Source organism: Musa acuminata, chromosome BXJ3-6 (genome assembly GCF_036884655.1).
Source record: "Musa acuminata AAA Group cultivar baxijiao chromosome BXJ3-6, Cavendish_Baxijiao_AAA, whole genome shotgun sequence".
NCBI lineage: Eukaryota > Viridiplantae > Streptophyta > Magnoliopsida > Zingiberales > Musaceae > Musa > Musa acuminata.
Window position 1 is genome coordinate 12,254,908 of NC_088354.1, and position 17,015 is coordinate 12,271,922.

General features: G+C 43.0%; 4 non-coding genes across 4 annotated transcripts; all 4 read right to left on the reverse strand.

Annotated features, from left to right (window-relative positions):
- Nucleotides 1-1,775: 1,775 nt before the first annotated feature.
- TRNAL-UAG (transfer RNA leucine (anticodon UAG)) lies at nucleotides 1,776-1,855 on the reverse strand. Its single transcript has one exon. It is a non-coding gene; the product is annotated as a tRNA-Leu (tRNA).
- A 1,835-nt stretch (nucleotides 1,856-3,690) lies between these two features.
- On the reverse strand, nucleotides 3,691-3,770 carry TRNAL-UAG (transfer RNA leucine (anticodon UAG)). The gene has a single exon. It is a non-coding gene; the product is annotated as a tRNA-Leu (tRNA).
- A 2,651-nt stretch (nucleotides 3,771-6,421) lies between these two features.
- On the reverse strand, nucleotides 6,422-6,501 carry TRNAL-UAG (transfer RNA leucine (anticodon UAG)). Its single transcript has one exon. It is a non-coding gene; the product is annotated as a tRNA-Leu (tRNA).
- Nucleotides 6,502-15,511: 9,010 nt separating this feature from the next.
- On the reverse strand, nucleotides 15,512-15,591 carry TRNAL-UAG (transfer RNA leucine (anticodon UAG)). The gene has a single exon. It is a non-coding gene; the product is annotated as a tRNA-Leu (tRNA).
- Between the last annotated feature and the right edge of the window lie 1,424 nt (nucleotides 15,592-17,015).

Below are 17,015 nucleotides of genomic sequence, written 5' to 3' on the forward strand. Positions count from 1 at the left end.
ATTTTACCAAAAAAAAAAAAAAGTGCATGAACACTTTTGATGACATTGAATATGACCTTCCATAAGACATTTCTTGATTACTACGATTAGTTAGGGATTTATGGTACTCAATGTGAAAAAAATAATCTTGGGTGAGAATTAACTTTTATAAAAGAAGTTCTTGTTTGTAAAGTGTTGTCGTTCTCTTTCTGTCTTTTTTTTTTTTCTCTCTCTCTTAACAAGTATAGTTAACATAGCAAAGATAATATGTGCATAAACAATTACTATAAACTCCAGCATGAAGATATAGGATCATATGAGGTGAAACGGATATCCCATGGGTTCTCGTGCCAATGTTCTTCCTTCGTCTCCCCCTTCTCCTCCGCTTGTAACTAAATAATCATTCTTTTCCTTTTTTTGTTCTCTTAGTTTTATTTTATTTTAGCATGACTTTGGAATGTTTTATATCCTTCAAATGTAATAAGTATTTATGAAAGATATATTTTCTTTTTTTATTTTTCTCTCCCACTATGTTAAATTAGATTCAACTATTTTTTTTTTTGTAATCCTTATATATGAGGTGTGGTGTCGATTAGTATAAACATACGACCACATGTAACAAACATATGAAAGTCCGATGTTATCATCATGCATATTCCCATCAATACCATGAAGTTGATATTCATGTGTATAAATGCTAAGATTGTTACGTGCCTAAACCACATACAAGAAGTGGTAGATCATGACCCAACCATGAGTAAAACCCATGGTTGTTAACCATGATAGATTGTATCTTATGCATATAATATTTCATTCAAAATCAAACTTTAGTTTTGTGCATCAAAAAAAAGTTTGTTATCAATGCCTCTTCTCATAGTTGGTTGCCGCTAAGTCGTAATATGAATAATAAGATATCTTTGTTGAATCTTATCTCTTAGGCACAAGTGTACAACCACCCATGTACAAAAATCTTTCACATATTATTACTTTCGATAAACTCTAATTGTATCCTCATTGGATGTCAATTTGAAGATCTGCATGTTTGGGAGTCACGAGACAAGTCATGGACTATAGAGAAAAATGTGAGTATAAATTTACGACATATCATCAGTGAAAAATCCTATGTATTAAATTATTCTATTAGATACTTAAGGAATTTTGATATGCTTGTGGTCAGGAATTCGGATATGCCAACTCTCATAATTTTTTTCACATAATCAACTATGATATATTCTTAATTGAATATGCAAAGAGATATTATTGGTTTGTATCCTTATAAGCAGACATGAACGAGATGTTTGTGATGGATGCTTGTTTCGACTCGATTTAAAGAATAAGACTTAGATTGAGATGAAGAGCTTAGGTGATCGAGCATTATTCCCGAACGATAATGATCATCAAATATTCTCGATCTCAGCTCATAACACTCGATGCATGATAATCGTATATATCTCATTAGCACATGGTCAAATCATGCTAATTAGACTATAGAAAATAGTTATTTTAGAAGAATAGTCAAACAACCATAATATTTTTGTCATTATAGATCATCCTAAATTTGAGTTCAACGTAAAAACAATAAAGTGAGAGAAAATAAAATAAAAAAATTATGTAAGTTTGATATAGACTTTGATTCCGATGGATTAACTTTATAACTTTGACATTTAAATATGCTTATTTTTTTTTTCAAAATTTTTGATGTATAAAATTATGATAACTCTCATATTATGTCCAAATAAAATAAAAAAATAAAAATAAAAATTCATTAATAAAACATATCTATAAGTATTTTTTTTTGACAGCTGTGGGATTTGAACCCACGCCCTTTCGGACCAGAGCCTAAATCTGGCGCCTTAGACCACTCGGCCAAACTGTCACCACATTGATTTATTGTGGGTGATAGATTATTTATTGCTATTTCATGGCTTTGTTATGTATTGGTAACTGGTGATTCCAGCTGAAGCCATTTCTGTGAGGACCTAAGATCACCAGCTCCACCAAGGACAAGGCAAAGGCACAACTGCATCGTAGCAAAGCATATGATCTTGTCGATTACGGAGGACTGATGACAGAGAAAGTTGCTTGATATGAACTTACTGAAATAATTATAGGGGGCACAGTAGCTAAAGTACCATAAAACTCTAAAACTCACAATGCAAAATATAACTTCGATACAACATAATATGGATTAGTAGGATGTGGAAGTCAGTTGCCGACATTTAATCGGGAAATTTTGTTTGGCTTGGCTAGTGAAATCCAAGACCAGCCAGCCATTGTTCATCCTACAAATGTTTTATATCCTTATTTTATTTTAGCATAACTTAGGAATGTTTTATATCCTTGAAATGTAATAAGTATTTATAAAAGATATACTTTTTTTTTTATTTTCCTCTCCCACTATGTTAAATTAGATTCGACTAGTTTTTTTAGTAATCCTTACAAATGAGATGTGGTGTCGATCAGTATAAACATACGACCACACGCAACAAACACATGAAAGTCCAGTGTTATCATCATGCATATTCCCATCAATACCATGAAGTTGATGTTCATGTGTATAAACGCTAAGATTGTTGTGTGCCTAAACCACGTACAAGAAGTGGTAGATCATCACCCAACCATGAGTAAAACCCATGGTTGTTAACCATGATAGATTATATCTTGTGCATATAATATATCATTCAAAATTAAACTTTAGTTTTGTGCATCAAAAAAAAGTTTGTTATCAATGCCTCATCTCATAGTTGGTTGTTGCTAAGTCATAATATGAATAATAAGATATCTTTGTTGAATCTCATCTCTCAGGCATCTTTCACATGTTATCACTTTCGACACACTCTAATTGTATCCTCATTGGATGTTAACTTAAAAATCTCCATGTTTGGAAGTCAGGAGACAAGTCATGAACTATAGAGAAAAATGTGTGTATAAATTTACGGTCTATCATTAGTGGACAATCCTATGTATTAAATTATTCTATTAGATACTTAAGGAATTTTGATATGCTTGTGGTCAGGAATTCGGATATGCCAACTCTTATATTTTTTTTTTCACATAATCAACTATGATATATTCTTAATTGAATGTGCAAAGAGATATTATTGGTTTGTATCGTTATAAGCATACATGAACGAGATGTTTGTGATGGATGCTTGTTTCGACTCGATTTAAAGAATAAGACTTAGATTGAGATGAAGAGCTTACGTGATCGAGCATTATTCCTGAACGATAATGATCATCAAATATTCTCGATCTCAGCTCATAACACTCGATGCATGATAACCGTATATATCTCATTAGCACATGGTCAAATCATGCTAATTAGACTATAAAAAATAATTATTTTAGAAGAATAGTCAAACAAACACGTTATTTTTGTGGTTATAGATCATCCTAAATTTGAGTTGAATGTAAAACAATAAAGTGAGAGAAAATAAAATAAAAAAAACTATGTAAGTTTGATATAGACTTTGATTCCGATGGATTAACTTTATAACTTTGACATTTACCTATGTTTTGTTTTGTAATTTTTTTTTTCAAAATTTTTGATGTATAAAATTATGATAACTCTCATATTGTGTCCAAATAAAAAAAAATAAAAATAAAAATAAAATTATTTGATGATCAACTATATTTCACTTTACCTTTTTTATTTATTTTATTATTAAAATTTCATTAATAAAACATGTCTAAAAATATTTTTGTCTTTTTTGACAGCTGTGGGATTTGAACCCACGCCCTTTCGGACCAGAGCCTAAATCTGGCGCCTTAGACCACTCGGCCAAACTGTCACCATGTTGGTTCGTTGTGGGTGACACATTATTTATTACTATTCCATGGCTTTGTTACGTCTTAGCCACTGGTGATTCCAGCTGAAGCCATTTCTATGACCTAAGATCACTAACTTCATCAAGAACATGGCAAAGGCACAACTGCAACGTAGCAAAGCATATGATCTTGTCGATTAAGGAGGACTGATGACACAGAAAGTTGCTTGATATGAACTTACTGAAATAATTATAGGGGGCACAGTAGCTAAAGTACCATAACACTCTAAAACTTAACATAATAAGAATATCATGGATTAGTAGAATGAACAATGGCTGGCTGGTCTTGGATTTCACTAGCCAAGCCAAACAAAATTTCCTGATTAAAGCTAGATTATCGAATTAGGTTGGTCGACGTGGTAGCCATATATTGGTTGAACATTCAACTGGAGTGTCTGATGGAACCTAAATGTTGCAAACCATATTCATTTAGCTAAGATCATGCAACTCAGTCTCTCCACGTAAAGGTAGAACTTAGTTTGATGTTCGAGGAGGTCTGACTTACGACATAGGCCACCATTTATAGGGGTTGAGGTTGATACTTCCATTACCTGCTCGTCCCTTGTCTTCAAAGAACCTCAAAGAGAGGGGGACATGTGACACTATCTAAATATCATTGAGCGCATGGTCGATACAATTGCAACTCCGAGGTGCAGGATTCGACCACATCAACAAAAATACAGGCGGTTACGATGCGTGATTAATTGTCAAATCTCGATAAGGTGTGTGATCGCTTGGATTCTCCTGCCAACTGAGGAATGCCCATTGCACCGGATTATGTTGGCCCAACATGAATCATCGTGCTAGCCTTGTCGACTCATCATGCGCAACTGTGCCTGACCGTATCAACCCATCATATGCCACCGTGCCTTGCCATGTCAACCCATTGCGCCCCCACCACGCTTGATCGTGTTGACCCGTCGTACACCCACCACAATGTTGACAACGGATGTCAATTGAACAATACTTCCCAATCAGATTCCCCCTATGCTCTTTTACTCAAGAAGTGGGGGACATATGTTATAGTAAAAATGACATGGCATCAACTCCATGTGGCAGCGTGTCAATCTGACACATCGGCTCTACTTGGTTGAGGAGCCAGCACGAGTCACCACTTCTACAACTTTGTATGAAGGGCATAATAATTCTCCGATTCTAACTGATGCGATCCACATAGTCAACACATTGGTGACACCTAGCCAACCTACAAATAACACTCGACTGACATGTAAATGAGACTTGGTCGACACATCGACAACATCTGGCAGACACGTAAGTCGGTGGTCACCAGCACATGACCTCCTCTAATATGTGACAAAAAAGACAATGATTACAACTGACCATTGCACACCCACTATCACGTGGGCAATGGAAACGATAGTTCGACATAGGTAGAGATTTGGGTCTATTACATTCAATCTGTCCGATCAATTCGATTAGTTAACTTACTTAATAATCGAAGGGGCATTATTGGTGTTACCGTCGATGTAATTTTTGTAGGAGTCAGATTGATTACGGAAGAGATCGTCTTGACATCGGCTCCATTGGATCCGGCTATATTTTCAGTTTGATTAATGAAATTTAACACTAACAATGTTAATTTAATTTAGACAAACATAAGAGTTTTCGAGGTGGTACTTTGGAAAGGGAAGGGATCGAGTTGGAGAAAGAAAGGGTACCATACACCACACTCTGTAATCCTGCATGTTGCATCGACATTCTCTGTAATCCATTTCTCCTTTTTCATGGACTCTTCAGTCTCCTCTACCTTGCAGCCGCAAAGCACCAAACACAATATAATGTGCACTCGTTGCTTGTAGCAATTGCTTAGCATATCTCGTCGTCGGCAGTCAAACAAAGTACCCCACAGTCATCTAAGGTTGTGAAGGGCTATAGTGTCTCAACAAAAGTCGAGTATTGACCAGCCCAAGTAAGGTTTTGTTTAGTTCCTTTTTGGCTGTCAGCGCTCGTCTAGTGAAGAGGGTTCAATTGGATATGCCATTGATGCTCGTCCATCATCAGTTTCCAATGACAATTCTATGCTTTAAATTATTCTATTGGATACTTAGTGAATTTTAAGTCCTCCTAAATTTGGATATGCGAACTCTTATTATTTTTTTCACATAATCAACCATGATATATTTTTGATTGAATCTGCAAAGAAATATTACTGATTTGTATCATTATGAGCGGCTTAGGTGATCGATCATTATTCTTGAACGATAATGATCATCAAATACTTTCGATCTCGGCTCATAACACTCGGGTGGATAATCGTATATATCTCATTGGCACATGATCAAATCATGCTAATTAAACTATAAAAAGTATTACTTTAAAAAAATAGTCAAACAACCATAATATTTTTGTCATTATAGATCATCCTAAATTTTGATTGCAATGGATTAACATTATAACTTTGATATTTAACTATGCTTCGTTTTGCAAACCTTTTTTTTCCAAAAATTTTATGTATAAAATTATGATAACTCTCATTGTGTGTCCAAATAAAATAAAAAAAATTATTTGATGATAAACTATGTTTCACTTTACCATTTTTATATATTTTATTATTAAAATTTCATTAATAAAACATATCTATAAGTATTTTTTTTTGACAGCTGTGGGATTTGAACCCACGCCCTTTCGGACCAGAGCCTAAATCTGACGCCTTAGACCACTCGGCCAAACTGTCAGTTATGACGTTTTTTATTATACTTTATATTTATTGAATTATCTTATGCTGTCTCCTAATAATAACATGGCAATCTTTTTCTCTTATGTTAATCTGCACTGCACAGGATGACAACAATCGAAGCGATGCAGCAGAAGCGTAAATGCTGGAGAATGGCTGATAAGACTTGTGCTTATCATCTCCCTCACTAATGTTTATGTTTGGCAAATGCAGTATAAGTAACCTTCTGAGACGCAACAGCAGCCAAGAACACTCCCAACCACCGTCGCAGCCTATTCAGCGGCGCATGTCTTCCTCTTCCTCCTTGCCTCGGCTGCCGCCGCTACGGTCGCTGATGTTGTGCTCGACAACTTATCAGGAGGCTGAGTGCAGGCACCCCGGAGCTTTTCTGGCGATCCTTTATCATGTGAAGAACCTTTGGTGATAGCTTCTTCAGCAGAAGTCGGAAGGACCTGTTCATCCCTCTTGATACTTCCTGATGCTCCTCTGGCTTCGGCTTCAGGTGCATTCACCTTCTCGGTTCCAACAGTTGCCACCATAGAGTTCTCATTGATGTCATCAACGCCATGGACGGCCGCTCTCTCCGTGTTGTCTGCTTCTCTGTAGGACTGCACGAGACTCTGCTCACCAAAGCACAAGGTGGCACTGATCCTATTGTGGTGCTTGGATTAGCTTGCTCGAAGAAAGCTACAGCGTGAAGGACACACGAACTGCATGACAGGCGATCTTCCATATCCGATAAACTGGCGGTCGGTTTATGGTGATTCCATCTCTGTAGTAGCAGCATCAACATTCCATCGCAGTTATGAAAGGGGAAGAAGGTGTGGTTAAAACATGAATCGATCGTTGACTCCGGCAGAGATTAATGCAGATGTCAAACCTGCCCTTTTAATTGTTCATTTGGTTCCTCATGGCCAAATCCTTCTCCTCCTATCAATTCGAAGTATGCAGAATCTGGTAGTTTGATAAGTCTCATAGTCCCACATCGGAAAAATCAGGCTTGTTATCTCCTATTGAAACTATCAGTAATTTTCAATGTTTTATGGTTTAGGAACATCTTTTTAAGGTATTTGTAATAGTTCCGTTTTTTATAGTAGTGATTTGCTCCTCCTTCGTCCGTGGATGTAGGTCAATTGACCGAACCATGTAAATCGGGCTAGCTCTAACAAACTGGTATCAGAGCTTGGTTTCGGGATCTTTTGGCAACGATGACAATAACAAAGATTGTTGTCAAGAAATTCGACAGAAATGTCAACTTCGGCGGAGTTGATTTGGCATTTCAGGGAGCTGAGAACATTCCAGATGGTACGTCAAAAAAAGAGGTGGGCTCGGGAAGCATGCGTCCGAGGAACACAGCTCAGGCGGGCTGACTGCGCAGAGGTGGGCTCGGGAAGCATGCGTCCGAGGAACACAGCTCAGGCGGACTGACCACGCAGAGGTGGGCTCGGGAAGTATGCATCCGAGGAACACGGCTCAGGCGGGCTGGCTGCACAGAGGTGGGCTCGGGAAGCATGCGCCCAAGGAACACGGCTCAGGCGGGCTGACCGCACAGAGGTGGGCTCGGGAAGCATGCGTCCGAGGAACATGGCTCAGGCGGGCTGGCCGCACAGAGGTGGGCTCGGGAAGCATGCGTCCGAGGAACACGGCTCAGGCGGGCTGGCCGCACAGAGGTGGGCTCGGGAAGCATGCGTCCGAGGAACACGGCTTAGGCAGGCTGACCGTGCAGAGGTGGGCTCGGGAAGTATGCATATGAGGAACACAACTCAGGTGAGCTGACCGCGCAGAGGTGGGCTCGGGAAGTATGCAACCGAGGAACACGGCTCAGGCGAGCTGACCGTGCAGAGGTGGGCTCGGGAAGTATGCGTCTGCGGGCTGACCGCACAGAGGTGGGCTCGGGAAGCATGCGTCCGAGGAACACAGCTCAGGCGGACTGACCACGCAGAGGTGGGCTCGGGAAGTATGCATCCGAGGAACACGGCTCAGGCGGGCTGGTCGCACAGAGGTGGGCTCGGGAAGCATGCGCCCAAGGAACACGGCTCAAGCGGGCTGACCGCACAGAGGGGCTCGGGAAGCATGCGTCTGAGGAACATGGCTCAGGCGGGCTGGCCGCACAGAGGTGGGCTCGGGAAGCATGCGTCCGAGGAACACGGCTCAGGCGGGTTGACCGTGCAGAGGTGGGCTCGGGAAGTATGCGTCTGTGGGCTGACCACACAGAGGTGGGCTCAAGAAGCATGCATCCGAGGAACACAGCTCATGCGAGCTGACCGCGCAGAGGTGGGCTCGGGAAGTATGCATCCGAGGAGCTGTTTGGAGCAGCAATCTATTATGCAGCAATCTGTGAACGGGGGGCGGCTAAGTAAATCTTCATCTGTGCGGGAGCCCAGGGGACGTCCCCTGGCGTGGAGTTGCTGGCTCTCGAGAGTCGGGATCGAGAAGACTGCGCTTCGGTATTCGCTCCGCGCACCCTTTGGCTGCCACGTTAAACCTCATTTATGGTGGGGTGACGTTTGCCTTGTCTGATGCGACGTGCTCCACGAGAAGGGCGACGATGGGCTATCACCCACTCCCCAGGAGACAAAGGGTCGCTACCGGCGGGATCTTCTTTATAAATAGGGCGTAGATGGTTTCCCGCACGCCTCCTACTAGTGATCTATTCCGTTGCTCCTTCCTAACCTCATTGCTTCCGTTCGAGTCGGCCCTTCTACCTTACCTTCTAAAGGTCAGTAAGGATGGCCTCACCTTCCTCCTCGACTTTACTCTCTTCCCCTTCCCCTTCTAGCAACATCGGGGAAAAGACACCGTCGTTGAGCCCCAACTCGTCCTCCGACGAGAAGGCGGCTTGGGCCCTGGAAACTCTGATGTGGCCGCACGACCTTGACTCCACAGTGAGCGAGTCATTGCTGGGCAACCTCCAGGAGCGCTACAGCATTCCGAAGGACTTTGTTCTTCTCGCCCACAAGCCAGGGCAACGGGCGTACGACCCGGTCCCCAAGGGTTTCGCCTTAACCCTGGATGCCCTTAAGGCGGGGTTACGTTTCCCTCTGCACCTAGTCATTAGCTCCTGCATTTCCTGGTGGCGCATTTCTCCGTCACAGATGGCATCGAACTCTTAGCGCTATCTGGCGGCATTCTTGGGGGAGTATCACTACGCCAACAATACCCCGACTCTGTCCTTTTTCCTGTCTTGCTTCCGACTTTCCAAAGGATCGAGGGGTTATTATTGTCAGCCCGGTCAGGCATCCGGGTTAGCGGGGCCCCTTCTAGCAACAAGGAATGGAAGTGACGTTTCTTTTATATTTGCTGTGCGAGGGGTTGGAATTTCGGGCTCCGATGGGCGGCACGCATGATCAATAACACCACCCCGGCTTTGAATGACGATGAGTACAGGGACCTTCGGTGGCTCAAGGAGATTCTTCCCGCCTCCCGAGTCGTTCGGAACATGACCGAGCAATGGCTGATCGAGGTGGGTCTTAGCTCGACGCCTCGAGGTATGCCCGTAGTGGGTAGTTTAGGGTCTTTATGAATCATTTAGAATATTGACCAATGCCCGCGTTTTCGCAGAGATGGTGAACCTTAGGTCAGTGCGCGGGGGGCGAGCTTCGTCAGCCTCATCCTTGCACCCACCGATCGAGCCGAGGATCGGCTCAAAAGATGCACCAGTGGAGATCGAGGTCGTTCGACCTCAGAAGAAGGCAAAGACCTGTGTCGCGAAGGGATCCAACGTGGCAGCGGCCTAGTCAAGAGGAACCGCTACTGGATCGGCTGATCGCGCAGGGAGATGCCTTGGGCGGCGTGAAGCCGGCCCTAGTAGGGGAGGGGCGGGGAAGGCCCCTCAAGAGCCCTCCGTTCGTGAACTCTGTCGCCTTCTCGTGGGCACGAAGGATGAGCCCTACTAGGTTCGGGCAATGGAAGACCTCCCGGAGGGCGAAGCCTCCGACCCGCTGGTGGCCCGCTGGGGTGGCCTGTCCCGTGGGGACCAGATATGGGCCGACGGGGATTCTGTGGCCTTGTTCATCCGCGGAGGGCTTCATCCCAACATGGCTTGGGAGTTGTACACCATGCCCTCTGAAGTCCTACTTGGCAAGTCCGCCAAGTCGCTGCTGTGGGTAAGTATCTCGCCATCGGCTTCCCGTCTGCACCCGAGCGGTATTATCCTGACTCCCTTCCTCGCAAGGTCAGCATTATATCATGGCACTAATGGATCGCGTGCGCGATGCTGGCCGAGTCGTCGGCAGCTTGAGCGACTACAACGCCGAGCTACGTAGGTAGATCGAGAAGGTTCGCGCGGGGGTGGCCCTAGAGGCGGTGGCTGCAGCCGAGCAGCGTGCATCGGATTTGGAGGCAGAAGTGATGCGTCCCAAGTCTGAGCTCAAGGTGGCTGAGGAGCAGAACAATGAGCTCCAGGTGCATTTGAAGGCGACTCGGACTGAGGTCTGCCTAGCGATGGGTGAGAATCTTGCGCTCAACCAGAAGCTGGAAGAAGCGCGCGCCGAGGCGCGCTCGACTTCTGTGGCCCTGGCCGATGAGATTCATCAATGGCCAGAGAAGGACAAGGAGCTGATCGAGGCCTACAAAAAAATCCCCGGGCTTCGAGCTCGGGCTTACTCGGTCGGGGCAGGTCACCTATGAGTATGGGTACCGGGTCGCCCTGGCTCGCTTCAGAGCGCGCTACCCCGACCTTGAGGTGGCGGAAGATCCCTTTGCTTCCTTCCCTGAGGATTTGGACGTCGACATGCCCGAGGAAGTTCCTTTTGATGATAGCGTCGAAGCCCCCGAGGAAGTTACTTATTGTAATTTTTTCTAATGGGGTAGGTCGGGTGTTGCCGATGCTGTAATATGTTGTCTGGTCCTGTAACCGGATTTTTGTTTAAATGAAAAAAATGTTCAGATTTCTTCCTTGTCTTTCTTGATTTCATATACGAAAAATCTTTTAAGAGTTTGCACGCTCCACGTCCTTGGCAGGGCGTGGCCTTGCATCGTCGCGAGCCGGTACGTGTCGATCCTGACGACGTAGATCACCCGATAAGGTCCTTCCCAGTTTGGAGCTAGCTTACCGTGCGCTCGGGTCGGGTCGCCCAACTAAATCGGTCGGGGATGCACCTTCCGGTTATAGATTCTGGCGATTGCTCTCTTGTAGGAGAGGGCCTTCAAGTGTGCATTAGCACGCCGCTCCTCGAGCATGGTGAGATCGGCTCGAAGTCCTTCGATCGTTGTCCTTTCCTCGTAGTTTTCCATTCGAGGGGTAGGGAAAACCACTTCAGGCAGTAGGACGGCCTCGGTCCCAAATGTGAGGCTGTAGGGGGATTCTCCGGTCGTAATTTTGGGGGTGGTCCGCAAGGACCACAAGATGCTAGGGAGCTCGTCCACCCAAACCAATCAGGCTACGAACACCCTCCTTCTAGCTCCAAAATGTTGGTGTCAACAACTTTAAGCCGTGGCCTCGGGGCCAACACGGTTGGGTTCGGGTCCGAATGAGTGAGGATCTTCCTGGATTACCCTTGAGAGTGCTGAGGTAGCCGACTACGTTGATCCGGTCTTGATGGGACAGTCGTTTCTTCCGGAAGGGCTCCTCGCCTAGGCGCGTGGTGGGGGGCGCTCCGTCTTCGTTCCTGCATACAGGTCGGGTCGAGAGAGCTCGACCTGACCCCTATGATGGTCAAGTCAGTTGATAATCTTAGGAGGTTTTCTCCTTTTTTTTTTCCTCCTTGTTTCGAACACGAGGGTTTTTATAAGGAAGGTCACCGTTATTGATGTGCCCACTCGCAGGGAGTAGGACCGTACCTGGGAAGGCATCTGACTCCGGCGTTGGGGTTGCGTGGAGGATCGGGCTCTTGCAGGATGGCGACGTGCCTTGGTCGGCGTTTTGGTCTGTCTCGGCCCTGCGTTGTCAGGTCAGACCGAGGCAGACGACCCATGCGTCTCCTCGATCCGCGTGACCTAAGAGATGTCACCCGGGAGCAGGCGACGTCAGTTTGTGTCCCATTATTATTATTACCCTCATCAACTAGAATTCTCTTGTATTACGAAAATTCATCGTAAAGAAAGGTATATAAAAATCGCATTGAATAGGGATTTTACCAAAAAAAAAAAAAGTGCGTGAACACTTTTGATGACATTGAATATGACCTTCCATAAGACATTTCTTGATTTCTATAAGTAGTTAGGGATTTATGGTACTAAATGTGAAAAAAATTATCTTGGGTGAGAATTGATTTTTATAAAAGAAGTTCTTGTTTGTAAAGTGTTTTCGTTATCTTTCTCTCTCTTACCAAGTATAGTTAACATAGCAAAGACAATATGTGCATAAACAATTACTAAAACTCCAGCATAAAGGTATAGGATCATATGAGGAGAAACGGATATCCCATGGGTTCTCGTGCCAATGTTCTTCCTTCGTCTCCCCCTTCTCCACTTCTAACTAAATAATCATTCTTTTCCTTTTTTTTTCTCTTAGTTTTCTTTTATTTTAGCATAACTTAGGAATGTTTTATATCCTTGAAATGTAATAAGTATTTATGAAAGATATACTTTCTTTTTTATTTTCCTCTCCCACTATGTTAAATTAGATTCGGCTAGTTTTTTTTAGTAATCCTTACTTATGAGGTGTGGTGTCGATTAGTATAAACATATGAAAGTCTAGTGTTATCATCATGCATATTCCCATCAATATCATGAAGTTGATGTTCATGTGTATAAATGCTAAGATTGTTGTGTGCCCAAACCACATACATCAAGTGGTAGATCATGACCCAACTATGAGTAAAACCCATGATTGTTAACCATGATAGATTGTATCTTGTGCATATAATATATCATTCAAAATCAAACTTTAATTTTGTGCATCAAAAAAAAGTTTGTTATCAATGCCTCTTCTCATTAGTTGGTTGTTGCTAAGTCGTATTATGAGATATCTTTGTTGAATCTCATCTCTAAGGCATAAGTGTCAACCACCCATGTACAAAAATCTTTCACATGTTATCACTTTGGACAAACTCTAATTATATCCTCATTGGATGTCAATTTGAAGATCTTCATATTTGTAAGTCAGGAGACAATTCATGGACTATAGAGAAAAATGTGGGTATAAATTTGTGGTCTATCATCAGTGGATAATCCTATGTGATCGCTTGGATTCTCCTGCCAACTGAGGAATGCCCATTGCACCGGATTATGTTGGCCCAACATGAATCATCGTGCTAGCCTTGTCGACTCATCATGCGCAACTGTGCCTGACCGTATCAACCCATCATATGCCACCGTGCCTTGCCATGTCAACCCATTGCGCCCCCACCACGCTTGATCGTGTTGACCCGTCGTACACCCACCACAATGTTGACAACGGATGTCAATTGAACAATACTTCCCAATCAGATTCCCCCTATGCTCTTTTACTCAAGAAGTGGGGGACATATGTTATAGTAAAAATGACATGGCATCAACTCCATGTGGCAGCGTGTCAATCTGACACATCGGCTCTACTTGGTTGAGGAGCCAGCACGAGTCACCACTTCTACAACTTTGTATGAAGGGCATAATAATTCTCCGATTCTAACTGATGCGATCCACATAGTCAACACATTGGTGACACCTAGCCAACCTACAAATAACACTCGACTGACATGTAAATGAGACTTGGTCGACACATCGACAACATCTGGCAGACACGTAAGTCGGTGGTCACCAGCACATGACCTCCTCTAATATGTGACAAAAAAGACAATGATTACAACTGACCATTGCACACCCACTATCACGTGGGCAATGGAAACGATAGTTCGACATAGGTAGAGATTTGGGTCTATTACATTCAATCTGTCCGATCAATTCGATTAGTTAACTTACTTAATAATCGAAGGGGCATTATTGGTGTTACCGTCGATGTAATTTTTGTAGGAGTCAGATTGATTACGGAAGAGATCGTCTTGACATCGGCTCCATTGGATCCGGCTATATTTTCAGTTTGATTAATGAAATTTAACACTAACAATGTTAATTTAATTTAGACAAACATAAGAGTTTTCGAGGTGGTACTTTGGAAAGGGAAGGGATCGAGTTGGAGAAAGAAAGGGTACCATACACCACACTCTGTAATCCTGCATGTTGCATCGACATTCTCTGTAATCCATTTCTCCTTTTTCATGGACTCTTCAGTCTCCTCTACCTTGCAGCCGCAAAGCACCAAACACAATATAATGTGCACTCGTTGCTTGTAGCAATTGCTTAGCATATCTCGTCGTCGGCAGTCAAACAAAGTACCCCACAGTCATCTAAGGTTGTGAAGGGCTATAGTGTCTCAACAAAAGTCGAGTATTGACCAGCCCAAGTAAGGTTTTGTTTAGTTCCTTTTTGGCTGTCAGCGCTCGTCTAGTGAAGAGGGTTCAATTGGATATGCCATTGATGCTCGTCCATCATCAGTTTCCAATGACAATTCTATGCTTTAAATTATTCTATTGGATACTTAGTGAATTTTAAGTCCTCCTAAATTTGGATATGCGAACTCTTATTATTTTTTTCACATAATCAACCATGATATATTTTTGATTGAATCTGCAAAGAAATATTACTGATTTGTATCATTATGAGCGGCTTAGGTGATCGATCATTATTCTTGAACGATAATGATCATCAAATACTTTCGATCTCGGCTCATAACACTCGGGTGGATAATCGTATATATCTCATTGGCACATGATCAAATCATGCTAATTAAACTATAAAAAGTATTACTTTAAAAAAATAGTCAAACAACCATAATATTTTTGTCATTATAGATCATCCTAAATTTTGATTGCAATGGATTAACATTATAACTTTGATATTTAACTATGCTTCGTTTTGCAAACCTTTTTTTTTCCAAAAATTTTATGTATAAAATTATGATAACTCTCGTTGTGTGTCCAAATAAAATAAAAAAAAATTATTTGATGATAAACTATGTTTCACTTTACCATTTTTATATATTTTATTATTAAAATTTCATTAATAAAACATATCTATAAGTATTTTTTTTTGACAGCTGTGGGATTTAAACCCACGCCCTTTCGGACCAGAGCCTAAATCTGACGCCTTAGACCACTCGGCCAAACTGTCAGTTGTGATAACTCTCTTCATATCATATATTTATTGAATTATCTTATGCTATCTCCTAATAATTGCATGGCAATCTTTTTCTCTTATGTTAATCTGCACTGCACAGGATGACAACAATCGAAGCGATGCAGCAGAAGCGTAAATGCTGGAGAATGGCTGATAAGACTTGTGCTTATCATCTCCCTCACTAATGTTTATGTTTGGCAAATGCAGTATAAGTACCTTCTGAGACGGTAACAGCAGCCAAGAACACTCCCAACCACCATCGCAGCCTATTCAGCGGCGCATGTCGTCCTCTTCCTCCTTGCCTCGGCTGCCGCCGTTACGGTCGCTGATGTTGTGCTCGACAACTTATCAGGAGGCTGAGTGCAGGCACCCCGGAGCTTTTCCGGCGATCCTTTATCATGTGAAGAACCTTTGGTGATAGCTTCTTCAGCAGAAGTCGTAAGGACCTGTTCATCCCTCTTGATACTTCCTGATGCTCCTCTGGCTTCGGCTTCAGGTGCATTCACCTTCTCGGTTCCAACAGTTGCCACCATAGAGTTCTCATTGATGTCATCAACGCCATGGACGGCCGCTCTCTCCGTGTTGTCTGCTTCTCTGTAGGACTGCACGAGACTCTGCTCACCAAAGCACAAGGTGGCACTGATCCTATTGTAGTGCTTGGATTAGCTTGCTCGAAGAAAGCTACAGCGTGAAGGATACACGAACTGCATGACAGGCGATCTTCCATATCCGATAAACTGGCTGTCGGTTTATGGTGATTCCATCTCTGTAGTAGCAGCATCAACATTCCATCGCAGTTATGAAAGGGGAAGAAGGTGTGGTCAAAACATGAATCGATCTTTGACTCCGGCAGAGATTAATGCAGATGTCAAACCTGCCCTTTTAATTGTTCATTTGGTTCCTCATGGCCAAATCCTTCTCCTCCCATCAATTCGAAGTATCCATCAGAATCACCCAATCAGAAGTCATGAACAGGGAGAGGCTTAACGTGACTTGAGGGCTGAGGGCGGTTGGACGCGCGGGTCCCGAGAGCGGACCGGCCGAGCTACCACGTGTTGCCACGTAAGCAAAGATAGGATTTGATGACCTCGTGTCCTGCCAAAACCACATTCATGCTGCTGTCGCCAGACATGACCTGTCGCAAGGTTGGCAGTAGATTTGCCGGCGGAAGCACCGGAAGTTGTCGGATCACCACTTTAACCTCAGCAGAACTACCGGATGTGCCGTACGTTTAATCCGTACTGATACTTCAAGGCTCGTTTCGTTAATTCCTTCTATATTAAAATACTATTAAGTTCTTCAAGTATGTGCATTGTGCATATTAGCCACTTCTCAGTATTGTTTCTAGAAAATTCTGGAAAGTTTCCCTACAAAGACCAATAATAAAGTTAATCGATAAGTTGGAGGATGACATCCTT